Raw genomic sequence first — 15,316 nt, forward strand, 5'->3', positions numbered from 1 at the left:
CGTAGTATTTTCCTAATTCGTAAAGATGTGGGGTACTTTGTCTTACTAAAACAGTTATGCTATCTCAATAAGCTGGATTTCATTTTTACTAATACAGTTCATACAAATTAGTGTTTCTTCTTTCATTTATATTTTATATTTACGTGTTGTGTTTAACACACTAACCAGCGTTAATATAGTATTATACATGACTGAAAACAGTTTGACAAAGTTCGGATAGTTTTTCAATTTCACGCCTGTGCATAGTATGTTGGTAGCACTTCGTCGCCTAGCCTGTTATGCTGTGTAGCAGACTTCTAAGCTGTGCAGATCAGCATAACGAAAAGGCGAGGGGTCTCGCTCGTTTTGTCCACGACTGTACATTCCCAGAAATTTCTTTGTCTTATTAATGTCTATATTTGATAACAGTAGACTTCTCTTGGTCAGAAATACTTTTTACCATTGCTAATATGCTTTTGATGTCCTTCTTGCTCTGTCTTATATGGGCTATTTTTGCTGCCTAGGTAGCACAAATTCATTACAGGGCTGTTACAAATGATTGAAGCGATTTCATAAATTCACTGTAGCTCCATTCATTGACATATGGTCACGATACACTACAGATATGTAGAAAAACTCATAAAGTTTTGTTCGGCTGAAGCCGCACTTCAGGTTTCTGCCGCCAGAGCGCTCGAGAGCGCAGTGAGACAAAATGGCGACAGGAGCCGAGAAAGCGTATGTCGTGCTTGAAATGCACTCACATCAGTCATCACAGTGCAACGACACTTCAGGACGAAGTTCAACAAAGATCCACCAACTGCTAACTCCATTCGGCGATGGTATGCGTAGTTTAAAGCTTATGGATGCCTCTGTAAGGGGAAATCAACGGGTCGGCCTGCAGTGAGCGAAGAAACGGTTGAACGCGTGCGGGCAAGTTTCACGCGTAGCCCGCGGAAGTCGACGAATAAAGCAAGCAGGGAGCTAAACGTACCACAGCCGACGGTTTGGAAAATCTTACGGAAAAGGCTAAAGCAGAAGCCTTACCGTTTACAGTTGCTACAAGCCCTGACACCGGATGACAAAGTCAAACGCTTTGAATTTTCGGCGCGGTTGCAACAGCTCATGGAATAGGATGCGTTCAGTGTGAAACTTGTTTTCAGTGATGAAGCTACATTTTTTCTTAACGGTGAAATGAACAGACACAATGTGCGAATCTGGGCGGTAGAGAATCCTCACGCATTCGTGCAGCAAATTCGCAATTCACCAAAAGTTAACCTGTTTTGTGCAATCTCACGGTGTAAAGTTTACGGCCCCTTTTTCTTCTGCGAAAAAAACGTTACAGGACACGTGTATCTGGACATGTTGGAAAATTGGCTCACGCCACAACTGGAGACCGACAGCGCCGACTTCATCTTTCAACAGGAAGGTGCTCCACCGCACTTCCATCATGATGTTCGGCATTTCTTAAACGGGAGATTGGAAAACCGATGGATCGGTCGTGGTGGAGATCATGATCAGCAATTCATGTCATGGCCTCCACGCTCTCCCGACTTAACCCCATGCGATTTCTTTCTGTGGGGTTATGTGAAAGATTCAGTGTTTAAACCTCCTCTACCAAGGAACGTGCCAGAACTGCGAGCTCGCATCAACGATGCTTTCGAACTCATTGATGGGGACATGCTGTGCCGAGTGTGGGAGGAACTTGATTATCGGCTTGATGTCTGCCGAATCACTAAAGGGACACATATCGAACATTTGTGAATGCCGAAAAAAACTTTTTGAGTTTTTGTATGTGTGTGCAAAGCATTGTGAATATATCTCAAATAATAAAGTTATTGTAGAGCTGTGAAATCGCTTCAATCATTTATAATAACCCTGTACTTCTTCTACCTCGCAATCTCCAGTGTTGTCCGTCCCTGGTAGCTGAGTGGTCAGCGCGACAGAATGTCAGTCCTAACGGCCCGGGTTCGATACCCAGATGGGTCGGAGATTTTCTCCACTCAGAGACTCGGTGTCGTGTTCTCCAAACCATCATTATTCCAACCCCATCGAGGCCCAAGTCGCCGAAGTGGCGTCAAATCGAAAGGTTTGCACTCGGCGGTCTACCCAACGGTAGGACCCAGTCACAAAACATTTACATCTACAAGGTTGATGTTTCTCGCTGTTCTCATTTCTGCTACTTCCAATAACTTCCATTTTTCTTCGAGGTATACTGAATCCATTGGAAAGAGCACTTCAGCTCACTGTTAAACAGCCCTTCTACTGCCGCTGGAGATTTTCTCAAAAATGTCCCACAGCACCCTCCAAAACCCTGGCTGGCTGATCCTCCAACTTTTCAAGAATTTTGCAAGGCACTCAAGAGTGTGAAACCTGGGAAGGCTCCTGGACCTGACAGCATCCCGGTGGAGCTTATTGAGGGTGGCGGCTTGCCTCTAAAAACTAGACTCTTCTCACTTATTATATTAATGTGGGAAACCCGCAAGGTACCAGCTGACTTGAAGAACTCCACAATTGTCACCATCTTCAAAAAGGGCGACAGAAGCGTCTGTGGTAACTACCGGGGAATATCTCTACTCTCTGTCACTGGAAAAATTTTTGCAAGAATCCTTTTAAATCGCCTCCAGACACTTTCAGAGACTATACTACCTGAGTCTCAATACGGGTTTCGACCTTCAAGAGGGACAATTGACATGATCTTCTGTGCACGACAACTACAGGAGAAGTGCAGAGAACAGCAAAAGCCTTTACTATTTGTTTTCTACGATCTAGAAAAGGCCTTTGATACAGTTCCCAGAGAAGCCATGTGGATGGTCTTAAAACGCTTCGGCTGCCCTGAACATTTTGTTGACCTGATTGAGGCTCTCCACGTTGATATGACTGGACAGGTCCTCTGCCAGAATGAAATGACTGGTGAATTCCCAATAACAAGTGGGCTTAAACAAGGATGCGTTCTTGCACCTACATTATTTTCATTGTATCTGGCAGCTATGCTTTACGAGACAACCGTAAACAATGCAGGAATAGAACTAAAGTACAGGTTTCATGGAGGATTATTCAACCAGTCCAGACTCCATTCAAAAAGGTTCACCAGTACCACTCGTGTGACAGAGCTGCAGTATGCTGATGACAATGCCTCTCCAGCTCATTCACCTGCAGAGTTGCAGCTGTCAGTTGATTCCTTCAGCAGGGCGTACGAACGATTTGGTCTCTCCATCAATATTCCAAAGACAAAGGTGATGGCGCAGCCAACTCCTGGCTCCTCCGTTCCTGACTTCAGCATATCCATCTATGATACACTCTTGGAACAAGTGGACCATTTCCTCTACCTGGGAAGCATACTGTCATCCAACTGCTCATCTGGAAAAGATGTGGAGAATAGATTACGTGCTGCACATGTAGAATTTGGTCGTCTTACAAAGCGTGTCTTCCTGAATAAAGACCTAACGCTGTACACCAAACTGATGGTGTACAAAGCTGTAGTCATTTCCACCCTGCTATATGGTTGCGAAACCTGGACGTTATATCGCTGCGATCTGAAGAAACTAGAACGCTTCAACCAACAGAAGCTAAGATATATCACGAACCTGAAATGGGATGAGTTCCTATCCAACACGGCTGTTCTAGAGAAAGCAAAAATGCATAGCATGGAAGCTCTTATCATTGAGCATCAACTCAGATGGGTCGGACATGTCCAGCGGATGAAAAATGACAGACTTCCACGCCAAATGCTGTACAGCGAAGTGAGCACAGGTAAAAGGCCACGAGGTGCCCCTCTCAAACGTTATAAGGATCAGTACAAGAAAAATCTGAAAAACTTGAACATCGATCCGAGTAACTGGTCCACAATAGCAGAAGACCGAAGTCGCTGGCGCTCAGTTACCTCAAATGCTCTTCAAAACTTTGAGCTGGAACGTCGAAGAATGGAGAATGACAAACGCCAGAGACGTAAACTCCTCCAGGCTCAGCCACGTCCTCCACCTTCCATCAGCTGTAATGTCTGTGGCCGCCTGTTCCACGCTAGGATTGGATTGCTAAGCCATCAACGACACTTCCACGACTGAACCGTGACAAAGGAAATCTCAGGAGAGAAATGAAAACTCGGATACGAGTATTAGCCGACGACGACGACGACTGAATCCATATTTGTACTCATCATCCTGTTCATTCCATTCAACTGAACCTTTCACTGACGATAACAATGTCATCAGCCTGGTCCCAGTCTTGATGCATTCTTTTATTTCCGCCATTGCTTCTTCAGTATACAGATTGGACAGTAGGGGCAGCTTTACGCCCTTCTAAACAGCGTCTAGCTAATAGAAGGCTACTGATATGAAACGTAGGCCTCCATTTGAGGAAACAGTTTCAGAAAATGTACGTTTGGAGCACAGCATTGTATGGTAGTGAAACACTGACTGTGGGGAAAACCGGAACAGAAGACAATCAAAGCATTTGAGATGTGGTGCTACGGACGACTGTTGAAAATTAAATGGACTGATAAAGTAAGAAATGAGTAGGTTCTGCGCAGAATCGGAGAGGAAAAGAATATGTGGAAAACAATGAAAAGGAGAAGGGACAGGATGATAGGATATCTGTTGATACATCAGGGAATGATTTCCATGGTGCTAGAGAGAGCTGTAGAGGGCAAAACTTTAGAGGAAGACAGATATTCGAAAGTATCCAGCAAATAATTGACGACGTATGTTGCAAGTGCTGCTCGTACATGAAGAGGTTGGCACATCAGCCGCATCAAACGAGTCAGAAACTGATAAGTAAAAAAAATGTTCACTCTTCCGCCCGCCAGAAAGACACGAATGCACTAATCGCTTGCCTACATGCGGGTGCTTAGATACCCGCATTTGAGTCGCGCTACGTTGCATACACGCTGCAGTGACGCGTTCAAACGGAAGCTTTTCGACTGCTTCCTTATAGTTCCTTGTCTTTGCTTTTGTAGGGAAAGTCCCGAGCAACTGGAAAAAAGCGCAGGTGACGCCTGTATATAAGAAGAGTAGAAGGAAGGGTCCTCAAAATTGCAGACCAATATCCTTAACATCGGTTTGTTGCAGGATTCTCGAACATATTCTCAGTTCGAATATAATGAATTTCCTTGAGACAAGTTGCTGTCCATGCATCAGCACGGCTTTAGGAAGCATCGCTCCTGCGAAACGCAACTCGCCCTTTTTTCACATGATGTCTTGCGAACCATGGATGAAGGGTATCAGACGGATGCCATATTCCTTGACTTCCGGAAAGCGTTTGACTCGGTCCCCCACTGCAGACTCCTAACTAAGGTACGAGCATATGGGATTGGTTCCCAAATATGTGACTTCTTAAGTAATAGAACCCAGTAAGTTGTCCTGGACAGTGAGTGTTCATCAGAGGCGAGGGTATCATCTGGAGTGCCCCAGGAAAGTGTGGTAGGTCCGCTGTTGTTTTCTATTTACATAAATGATCTTTTGGATGGGGTGGATATCAATGTGCGTCTGTTTACTGATGATGCTGTGTTGTACGGGAAGGTGTCGCCGTTGAGTGACTGTAGGAGGATACAAGATGACTTCGACAGGATTTGTGATTGGTGTAAAGAATGGCAGCTAACTCTAAATATAGATAAATGTAAATTAATGCAGATGAATAGGAAAAAGAATCCTGTAATGTTTGAATACTTCATTAGTAGTGTAGCGCTTGACACAGTCACGTCGATAAAATATTTGGGCGTGACATTGCAGAGCGATATGAAGTGGGACACGCATATAATGGCAGTTATGGGGAAGGCGGATAGTCGTCTTCGATTCATTGGTAGAATTTTGGGAAGATGTGGTTCATCTGTAAAGGAGAGGGCTTATACACACTAATACGACCTATTCTTGAGTACTGCTCGAGCGTTTGGGATCGCTATCAGGTCGGATTGAGGGAGGAAATAGAAGCAATTCTGAGGCGGGCTGCTAGATTTGTTACTGGCAGGTTTGATCATCACGCGAGTGTTACGGAAATGCTTCAGGAACTCGGGTGGGAGTCTCTAGAAAGGAGGCGTTCTTTTCGTGAATCGCTACTACGGAAATTTAGAGAACCAGCGTTTGAGACTGATTGCAGTAAAATTTTACTGCCGCCAACTTACATTTCGCGGAAAGACCACAAAGATAAGAGAGATTAGGGCTCGTACAGAGGCATATAGGCAGTCATTTTTCCCTCGTTCTGTTTGGGAGTGGAACAGGGAGAGAAGATGCTAGTTGTGGTACGAGGTACCCTCCGCCACGCACCGTATGGTGGATTGCGGAGTATGTATGTAGATGTAGATGTAGAAGCGAGTACAAGACAGAAAGCAGGCAAGTGGTCCGCGAAACAATGTCGCGCCAGTGCAGTGGTAGACGCGCCGTGGGAAGGCGATGGCGCAGTTTGCAGCAGCGAGTCTTGGCGAGAAAGTACTGCTGGCGCCAGTCCCGGCGCACCGTGGCCTTGGCCGCGACATTGGGGGAACCTTGCTGCGCGTCGCGGGCTGCCGAGATGCCAGGCGCACCCATTGAGCAGTGCAGCTATCCGGCGGGCGGGCGGCTACTGTGTGAGACGTCTTGTGTTGTGGGTTCTGTGTGGCGTGTCGTGTCGTGTGTGAGGAGCGCTGGCACAGATCGCGGGGACAATGGGCCGGACGGCGGTGCGTGACATCCGCCGCTTTTGTCTGCAGCCGCCAGCCGTGAGGCAGGGGACGCATCGCCGACTTGCCCGGCACAGGAGCCCAACTCGCTTCCAACACTGGACACAATAGAAACAAACTTTGCGAATTGAGTCCAGTGAAATCTTGTGTAGATTGCATTCGTGCATACTCGCCCAATGGTGCACTGTCATTCCAGTATCGAGTCGATATAGATGTTTCATGATAACTGGATCTTCAGCGTTCGTGAAAGTTGTGAATGAAATTACTTAGATTTCGGCTATTAAAACAATATATATTGCGGCTGCAATTTCGACATGTTGTCATTATCAAGCATTCTGAAAACCAGTCGTGGTATATGAAACTGATAAAGGCTAAAACTGAAAATTTTAAAGCTGTCTAAAATAAATAAAATCTTGAAACTTCCTGGCAGATTAAAACTGTGTGCCGGACGAGACTCGAACTCGGGACTTTAAAAGTTTGGAAGGTAGGAGATGAGGTACTGGCAGAAGTAAAGCTGTGAGGACGGGGCGTGAGTCGTACTTGGGTAGCTCAGTTGGTAGAGCACTTGCCCGCGAAAGGCAAAGGTCCCGAGTTCGTGTCTCGGTCCGGCACACAGTTTTAATCCGCCAGGAAGTTTCATATCAGCGCCCACTGCGCTGCAGAGTGAAAATTTCATTCTGGAAACATCCCCTAGACTGTGGCTAAGCCATGTCTCCACAATATCTTTTCTTTCAGGATTGCTAGTTCTGCAAGGTTCGCAAGAGAGCTTCTGTAAAGTTGGGAAGGTAGGAGACGAGGTGCTGGCAGAAGTGAAGCTGTGGGGACGGGGCGTGAGTCGTGCTTGGGTAGCTCAGTTGGTAGAGCACTTGCCCGCGAAAGGCAACGGTCCCGAGTTCGAGTCTCGGTCCGGCACATGGTCTTAATCTGCCAGGAAGTTCCATATCAGCGCACACTCCGCTGCAGGGTGAAAATTTCATTCCGCAAATAAAATCTTATTGGTTTTCAAATCACGTCAATGCCAATAAAATTTTCGAGTTTGTGATAGCTAGCTCCACCATCTCCCTAGCAGTAAAACTATTGACTGCTGGGGCTTTTTTTGCTTTATTGTATTTCGATAATGAGGAGATATAACAATAAAAAGAGGTGATAAACGATGACGATTTAAAACTGCCACATGGCGAAAAAGTTGTGAAGAAAACATAAAATGTGCGGCTGGTCCTGGTGGAGGTTCGAGTCCTCCCTCGGGCATGGGTGTGTGTGTTTAGGATAATTTAGGTTAAGTGGGGTTTAAGCTGAGGGACTGATGACCCTAGCAGTTCCGTAAGTCCCATAAGATTTGTTTTAAAAAGGATAAAAACATAAAAAACAAAGGGGTCAGTGACGCCAATTAAAAACACTTAGAATATAGACAGGCACAATTAAAAACATGGCGACAGTCTGGTTTCTGTTCGCAACACTTTACAAAGGGGACACACAACACTGAACACTCTTAGAAAACATTGCATTATAGAATACGAAGACATATTGGTATGGAGGGGGGGGGGGGGATAGAGAATCTGGTTGGTACAGGGGAAAAAGGAGGGGAGGAGAGGAAAAGCAAAAAATGGGGGGGAACCGATGGAGGTAGAGGGCACAAAAAAGGTGAGAACCAGGCAGATGCGAGAAAGGAGTGGGGAAGACAGTGGAGGGGAAAGAAAAAGGACTCAGTGGAAGAAAATGGAGTCAAGAAGTGGGTAGGTGGAGAAAAAAACAGGATGTAAGGGCGGAGAGATAGCCCAGGAATAGGACAGAGGGAGGGAGGGGAAGGTGAGGATCATAGTTGATAGGAGGGAGAAATGGAAGGAGAGAGGGTATCATCTGGGAGGGGAGTTGATGGAAGCCATCTCAGGAAAGGAGATGAAGGGTGTAGAGGTGGAGGATAGGGGGGACACAACAGTGAAGGCACAGTAGCGGGTGGGGGTTGAGAAGAGCAACCAGGTGATTAGGGGGATCAAGTCGGCGGGAGGCGTAGAGGACGCGGACGTGTTCGAGGAAAAGGAGCAGATGTGGGAAAGGAATCAGGTCGTAGAGGATCCGCGTTGGAGACGGGAGGCGGGAGCGGATACTATTTCTCACTTATATACCCACGATTACGGCTGCCGGCACCAATTGGAGAGGGCCGAAACGACGGGTGCGAGGATGGCGAATTGGGCAGCTCATAGCGGCTGCGGCCCAGCGGGGGACCGAGTGACGTCAGATGGTGCGGGGAAGCCGACGCCACGTTTGAAACTGCCGCTCCCGCCTCCCTACAAGCGTTGCTTCCTTTCGACATCCAAAGTAGTTTCACTCCTGACAACGGGCTAGCAAGACATGCTCGAGAATATTATTGGAATTACCGCTGCTTTAAAACCGAGAATATTTTGTTCAGTAAAGCCAAGGACACATATTTAAGTGACAAGCTCTAACCCACTCAATAATACAGGGTGAAAAGTATTTAAACCGACCAACTCTAGGAGGTTGAAGGGGACATCAAAACAAATACTTTCCCCTAATGTCATTTTTTCCGATGAGGAGTATTTAAACCGGTAGAGGAAGATTTCTCTGGCGGCAAGTCAATTAAACCAACAAACAATTTTCCATTTTTTTATGACCAAGAGACAACACATTAACACAACCTAATTTCAATTACAGTAGATTTCCAAAAATGCCTCCATTGACACGTAAACGAAGGTTACACCGTCGGATAATGTTCTGTCTGACACGGGTAAAAACCCCAGGAGTATCCTGAATTCTTCATGCTGCTGCTACTATTCGGGCCACCAGACCCTCTTCTTATGCAACAGGAGTTGCGTAAACAAGGTTGCGTATCTCTCCCACACAAAAAAGGTCAGTGGGGACGTAACTGGGGATCGAGCAGGCCATGGTACAGGACCACCTCTGCCAATCCACGCTTCTGGGAACCGTCAGTCCAGGAATCGACGCACACGACGACTGAAATGTGCCGGCGCCCCGTCATGTTGGAACCACATGCGTTGTCTTGTAGGGAGCGGGACGTCTTCCAGCAATTCTGGCAATGCTCCGTCGAGAAAATTGTAATAGTGCCTGCCATTTAATGGCCTAGGTAGCAGATACGGCCCAATTCAACAGTCCCCAACAACACCGACCCACACATTAAGAAAGAACCACACCTGATGAGCGCTAGTAACTGTGGGATGTGGGTTATCCTCCCTCCAAATATGAGAACTGTGCATGTTGAAGACTCCATCAGGACGAACGTTGCTTCATCGGTAAACAACACAGAGGATGGAAATGCAGGATGCATTTCACAGTGGTCCAGGTACCACTGCGAAAACTGTGGTCTGGATGGATAATCAATTGGTTCCAGGTTGTGGAACAATTGAAGAGTGTAATACGGCATCCACTGGTTTAAATAACCTTCTTAGGAAAAAATTACATTTAGGAAAAATATTTGTTTTGATATCCCCTACAGCCTCACAGAGTTTGTCGGTTTAAATACTTTTCAACCTGTATAAAGCTGTGGTATGCTGTGTAAGAGCAGTTTCATGAGGTGTTGTGAATTTATGTGCAGTCCCATATACCACAGAGGCAACGGCCTTGCCGCAGTGGATACACCGGTTCCCGTGAGATCACCGAAGTTAAGCGCTGTCGGGCGTGGCCGGCACTTGGATGGGTGACCATCCTGGCCGGCATGTGCTGTTGCCATTTTTCGGGGTGCACTCAGCCTCGTGATGCCAATTGAGGAGCTACTCGACCGAATAGTAGCGGCTCCGGTCAAAGAAAACCATCTTAATGACCGGGAGAGCGGTATGCTGACCACACGCCCCTCCTATCCGCATCCTCAACTGAGGACGACACGGCGGTCGGATGGTCCCGATGGGCCACTTGTGGCCTGAAGACAGAGTGCTTTTTTCCATATACCATAGAAGCTACAAAGCCGGTGAAATAAACACTGAAGTTTCATATAGTAGCCATGGTAAACGAATCACAAAAGCAGCGAAGATGTAAACAAACAAAGAGTACGAGCTACAGAGTGCAAACACATCACGTGTTTTGTGAAGTGTGTAAGTAGAAAAGAGAATAGTGATGGACATACACTGATGCACCAAAACATTATAACCACCTATCTAATAGCCTGTATGTTTATCTGTGACACAAATAACGGCGGCGACGCATCGTGGTATGGAAACAATGAGGCCTCAGTAGATCGTTGGAGCGTGTTGTCTGTACACACAAGTCATCTAATTCTCCTAAATTCCCGGGATGGGTGCGATGAGCTCTGACGCCGTGTTCAACCACACCCAAGATACGTTTGATCGGGTTCAGAACTGGCGAGGAAGGGCGCCAGCACGTCATCTGAACTCGTCACTGTGTTCCTCTAACTACTCCTTCACACTCCTGGCCTTGTGACACGGTGCATTATCTTGTTGAAAAATGTACTCTCATGATCGCCATGGTCTGCAACCAGGATTCGACACTCCTTGGACGTCATGGTGCCTTACACGAGCTCCACTAGACCTATGGATGCCCATTTGAGTGCTCCCTAGAGCACAATGGAGGTGCCACCAGCTTTTCTCCGTCCGTAGTACAGATTTCAAGAAGCTCTTCCCCAGGAAGGCGACGGAATCGTGCCCTCCCATTATGAAGAAGGTATCGGGATTCATCAGACAGTGCAACGCTCGGCGACGGCACCGACATCGAGTGCCAGTCGTAGTTGCCAAGGTTGTGTTGTTAACATTGTCCCATCGTTCGGTGCACTCTGTGTCCAGACTCACTTACACTCTGCCCAGCATCAAAGAGGCTGATGTTAGTTCCACTTGACCTGTTTTGTCAGTCTAGCCAGCCTACGAAATCCGAAACCTGTGTTGAGGGGTGACCGCCCAGCCCCGAGACGTCTGAAAGTGTTTTCACCCTAGTTTCTCCAAGTGTTGCAGACGCTCACCACAGCACTCCTAGAACACCCGACAAGTCGTGCAGTTTCCCAAATGCTCGTGCTGAGCTTCGGGGCCATCGCACTCTGCCTTCGGTCACACTCAGGTAAGTCGCGCGGCTCCCTCATTGGACACCTCACTCACTGGTACTACACTACTGGCCATTATAATTGCTACTCTAAGAAGAAATGCTGATGACAAACGGGTATTCATTGGACAAATATATTATACTAGAATATATTATACTAGAACTCACATGTGACTACATTTTCACGCAATTTGGGTGCATAGATCCTGAGAAATCAGTACCCAGAACAACCACTTCTGGCCGTAATAACGGCATTGATACGCCTGGGCATTGACCAAACAGAGCTTGAATGGCGTGTACAGGTACAGCTGCCCGTGCAGCTTCAACACGATACGAAAGATCAACAACAGTAGTGACCGGCGTATTGTGACGAGCCAGTTTCTCGGCCACCATTGACCAGACGCTTTCAATTGGTGAGAGATCTGGAGAATATGCTGGCCAGGGCAGCAGTCGAAAATTTTCTGTATCCAGAAAGGCCTGTACAGGACCTGCAACATGCGGTCGTGCATTATCCTGCTGAAATGTAGGGTAGAGCCGCGGGTCGTAACACATCTGAAACGTAACGTCCACTGTTCAAAGTGCCGTCAATGCGAACAAGAGGTGACAGAGACGTGTAACCAATCGCACCCCCATACCATCACGCCAGGTGATTCGCCAGTATGGCGATGACGAATACACGCTTCCAATGTACGTTCACCACGATGTCGCCAAACACGGAGGCGACCATGATGATGCTGTAAACAGAATCTGGACTCATGGGAAAAAATTACGTTTTGCCACTCGTGCACTCAGGTTCGTCGTTGAGTACACCATCGCAGGCGCTCCTGTCTGTGATGCAGCGTCAAGGGTAACCGCAGCCATGGTCTCCGAGCACATAGTCCGTGCTGCTGCAAACGTCGTTTAACTGTTCGTGCAGATCGTCCTTGTCTTGCAAAAGTCCCCATCTGTTCACTCAGGAATCGAGACGTGGCTCCACGATCCGTTACAGGCATGCGGATAAGATGCCTATCATGTCGACTGTTAGCGATACGAGGCCGTTGGGATCCAGCACGGTGTTACGTATTACCCTCCTAAGCCGCAATCGCGATAGGCTACAATCCGACCTATATCAAAGTCGGAAACGTGATGGTACGTATTTCTCCTCCTTACCCGAGGCATCACAACTTTTCACCAGGCAACGCCGGTCAACTGCTGTTTGTGTATGAGAAGTTGGTTGGAAACTTTCCTCTTGTCAGCACGTTGTAGGTGTCGCCACCGGCGCCGAACTTGTGTGAAGACTCTGAAAAGCTAATCATTTGCATATCACAGCATCTTCTTCCTGTCTGTTGAATTTCGCGTCTGTAGCACGTCATCTTCGTGGTGTAGCTTTTTTAATGGCCACTAGTGTACAAGTGAATGAAACACGGTTTTCGTGCCATACGCGTTTCGCTTTTATTCCCTTCAAAGCATTTCCAGTGGACTGGAATATGTACATATTTTTACTATATAGTTTACATTTTGGGGCAATGAACCTGTAGGTTATAAACAGTTCTGGTGGTTGTTTTTTTTTCTGTGGCGTAGTAATAATTTAAGTTCTACTTACTGGTTGCGTGGTCAGTTTTCTACATGTTATGTTTCTGCCCCATTTTCGGTGCTGTTCCTCTTCTAGAATTGCCACCTTGGGGTTTTTGTTTTCTGCGTTTCACAGCACAAATAAATGAACACTTGTTATGATGCAATGATTTAAAACCCACCGAGAACACTTAAGCGAACCAATTACTAAGAGGGATAAATTCTACGGATCAGGAATATACAGGGTGTTGCAAAAAGGTACGGCCAAACTTTCAGGAAACATTCCTCACACACAAAGAAAGAAAAGATGTTATGTGGACATGTGTCAGGAAACGCTTAGTTTCCATGTTAGAACTCATTTTAGTTTCGTCAGTATGTACTGATCAAATTGTACATTTTCACAATCAACATGTGTGGGCTGAAGAGAATCCGCACGCAATTGTGCAATCACGTCATCAACATAGATTTTCTGTGAACGTTTGGGCAGGCATTGTTAGTGATGTCTTGATTGGGCCCCATGTTCTTCCACCTTCGCTCAATGGAGCACGTTATCATGATTTCATACGGGACACTCTACCTGTGCTGCTACAACATGTGCCTTTACAAGTACGACACAACATGTGCTTCATGCACGATTGAGCTCCTGCACATTTCAGTCGAAGTGTTCGTACGCTTCTCAACAACAGATTCGGTGACCGATGGATTGGTAGAGGCGGACCAATTCCGTGGCCTCCACGCTCTCCTGACCTCAACCCTCTTGACTTTCATTTATGGGGGCATTTGAAAGCTCTTGTCTACGCAACCCCGGTACCAAATGTAGAGACTCTTCGTGCTCGTATTGTGGACGTCTGTGATACAATACGCCACTCTCCAGGGATGCATCAGCGCATCAGGGATTCCATGCGACGGAGGGTGGATGCATGTATCCTCGCTAACGGAGGACATTTTGAACATTTCGTAACAAAGTGTTTGAAGTCACGCTGGTACGTTCTGTTGCTGTGTGTTTCCATTCCATGATTAATGTGATTTGAAGAGAAGTAATAAAATGAGCTCTAACATGGAAAGTAAGCTCTTCCGGACACATGTCCACATAACATATTTTCTTTCTTTGTGTGTGAGGAATGTTTCCTGAAAGTTTGGCCGTACCTTTTTGTAACACCCTGTATAAACTTGAATGCGAAAGTTGTGATGTGAGGCATGACATGCAGGAATTTTAAAACATGGTACAAAGAACATATTAGGTTTTGGAAGCACGAAACAAACCATTCCACATTTGCAGAACATTTAAAACACCATAATCACCATCCTACAAGCATGGAATAAGAAACGTAAATAATGAGAATAAACATTACCTTATATACGTAAACGCGAGAAAACTTACACATCCAGAAAGTCATCGCTGAAAGCATACATGTGATAAATGAGCAAACACACATCTGACTCCCTACTACACTTAATAAAAGAAATGATAAAATAAAAATCATCCACCTCGTACATGTAGCCACAAAAAAAGACCTCTGCCTCAAAAATTGCACTCGAAAGTTGGCAATAACATTCTATCTTTGGCGATAACATCCGACAGTCGGCAACACAAACCAAAACATTGCATCAAAACCGGTGTTCAATTCCTAGTTCTGTGAATTGTGGAAAACAAAACCCCAAGGGGTAATTATAAGAAGAGGAACAGCACCAAAAATGGAACAGGAACTTAACATGTAGAAATTCGTCCACCCAACCTGTAAGTAGAATTTAAAATATTACTAAGTCAGAGAAAAAACCAACCACCAGAGCTGTTTATAACCTACAGGTTCTAACAACCCTACTACTATAAAAGTCAAAAATTAATTATGGTTGTAGTGTTGCTCACGCCGCTAAATACTGCATTTTCGGGCAACAACAAAGTTCTATTATGTGGCAGGTGTCATGAGAGCACAGTTAATAAAGTCATTTCTTGAAATAATGGATAAACTAGCCACTCATCTTGTCGTGTTTCCAACTCTGGTCTCATTGTGAACTCATGGCTCAATCCTCAAAAATCTAGGTAGTGATGATTCCAAGCTCGGATGCAAAGAGGCCTAGGTGTTATTCTGCGATATTCAAAAGTTTTATAGATGTGTTTCACAA

The 15,316-nt window shown here is 46.0% G+C and overlaps 1 pseudogene; it reads left to right on the plus strand.

The window, feature by feature from the left end:
• Positions 1–10,209: 10,209 nt before the first annotated feature.
• Positions 10,210–10,327, plus strand: LOC126425356 (5S ribosomal RNA; annotated as a pseudogene).
• The last annotated feature ends 4,989 nt before the right edge of the window (positions 10,328–15,316 follow it).

The sequence above is a fragment of the Schistocerca serialis genome, chromosome 10, assembly GCF_023864345.2.
Source record: "Schistocerca serialis cubense isolate TAMUIC-IGC-003099 chromosome 10, iqSchSeri2.2, whole genome shotgun sequence".
In the NCBI taxonomy this organism is placed as follows: domain Eukaryota; kingdom Metazoa; phylum Arthropoda; class Insecta; order Orthoptera; family Acrididae; genus Schistocerca; species Schistocerca serialis.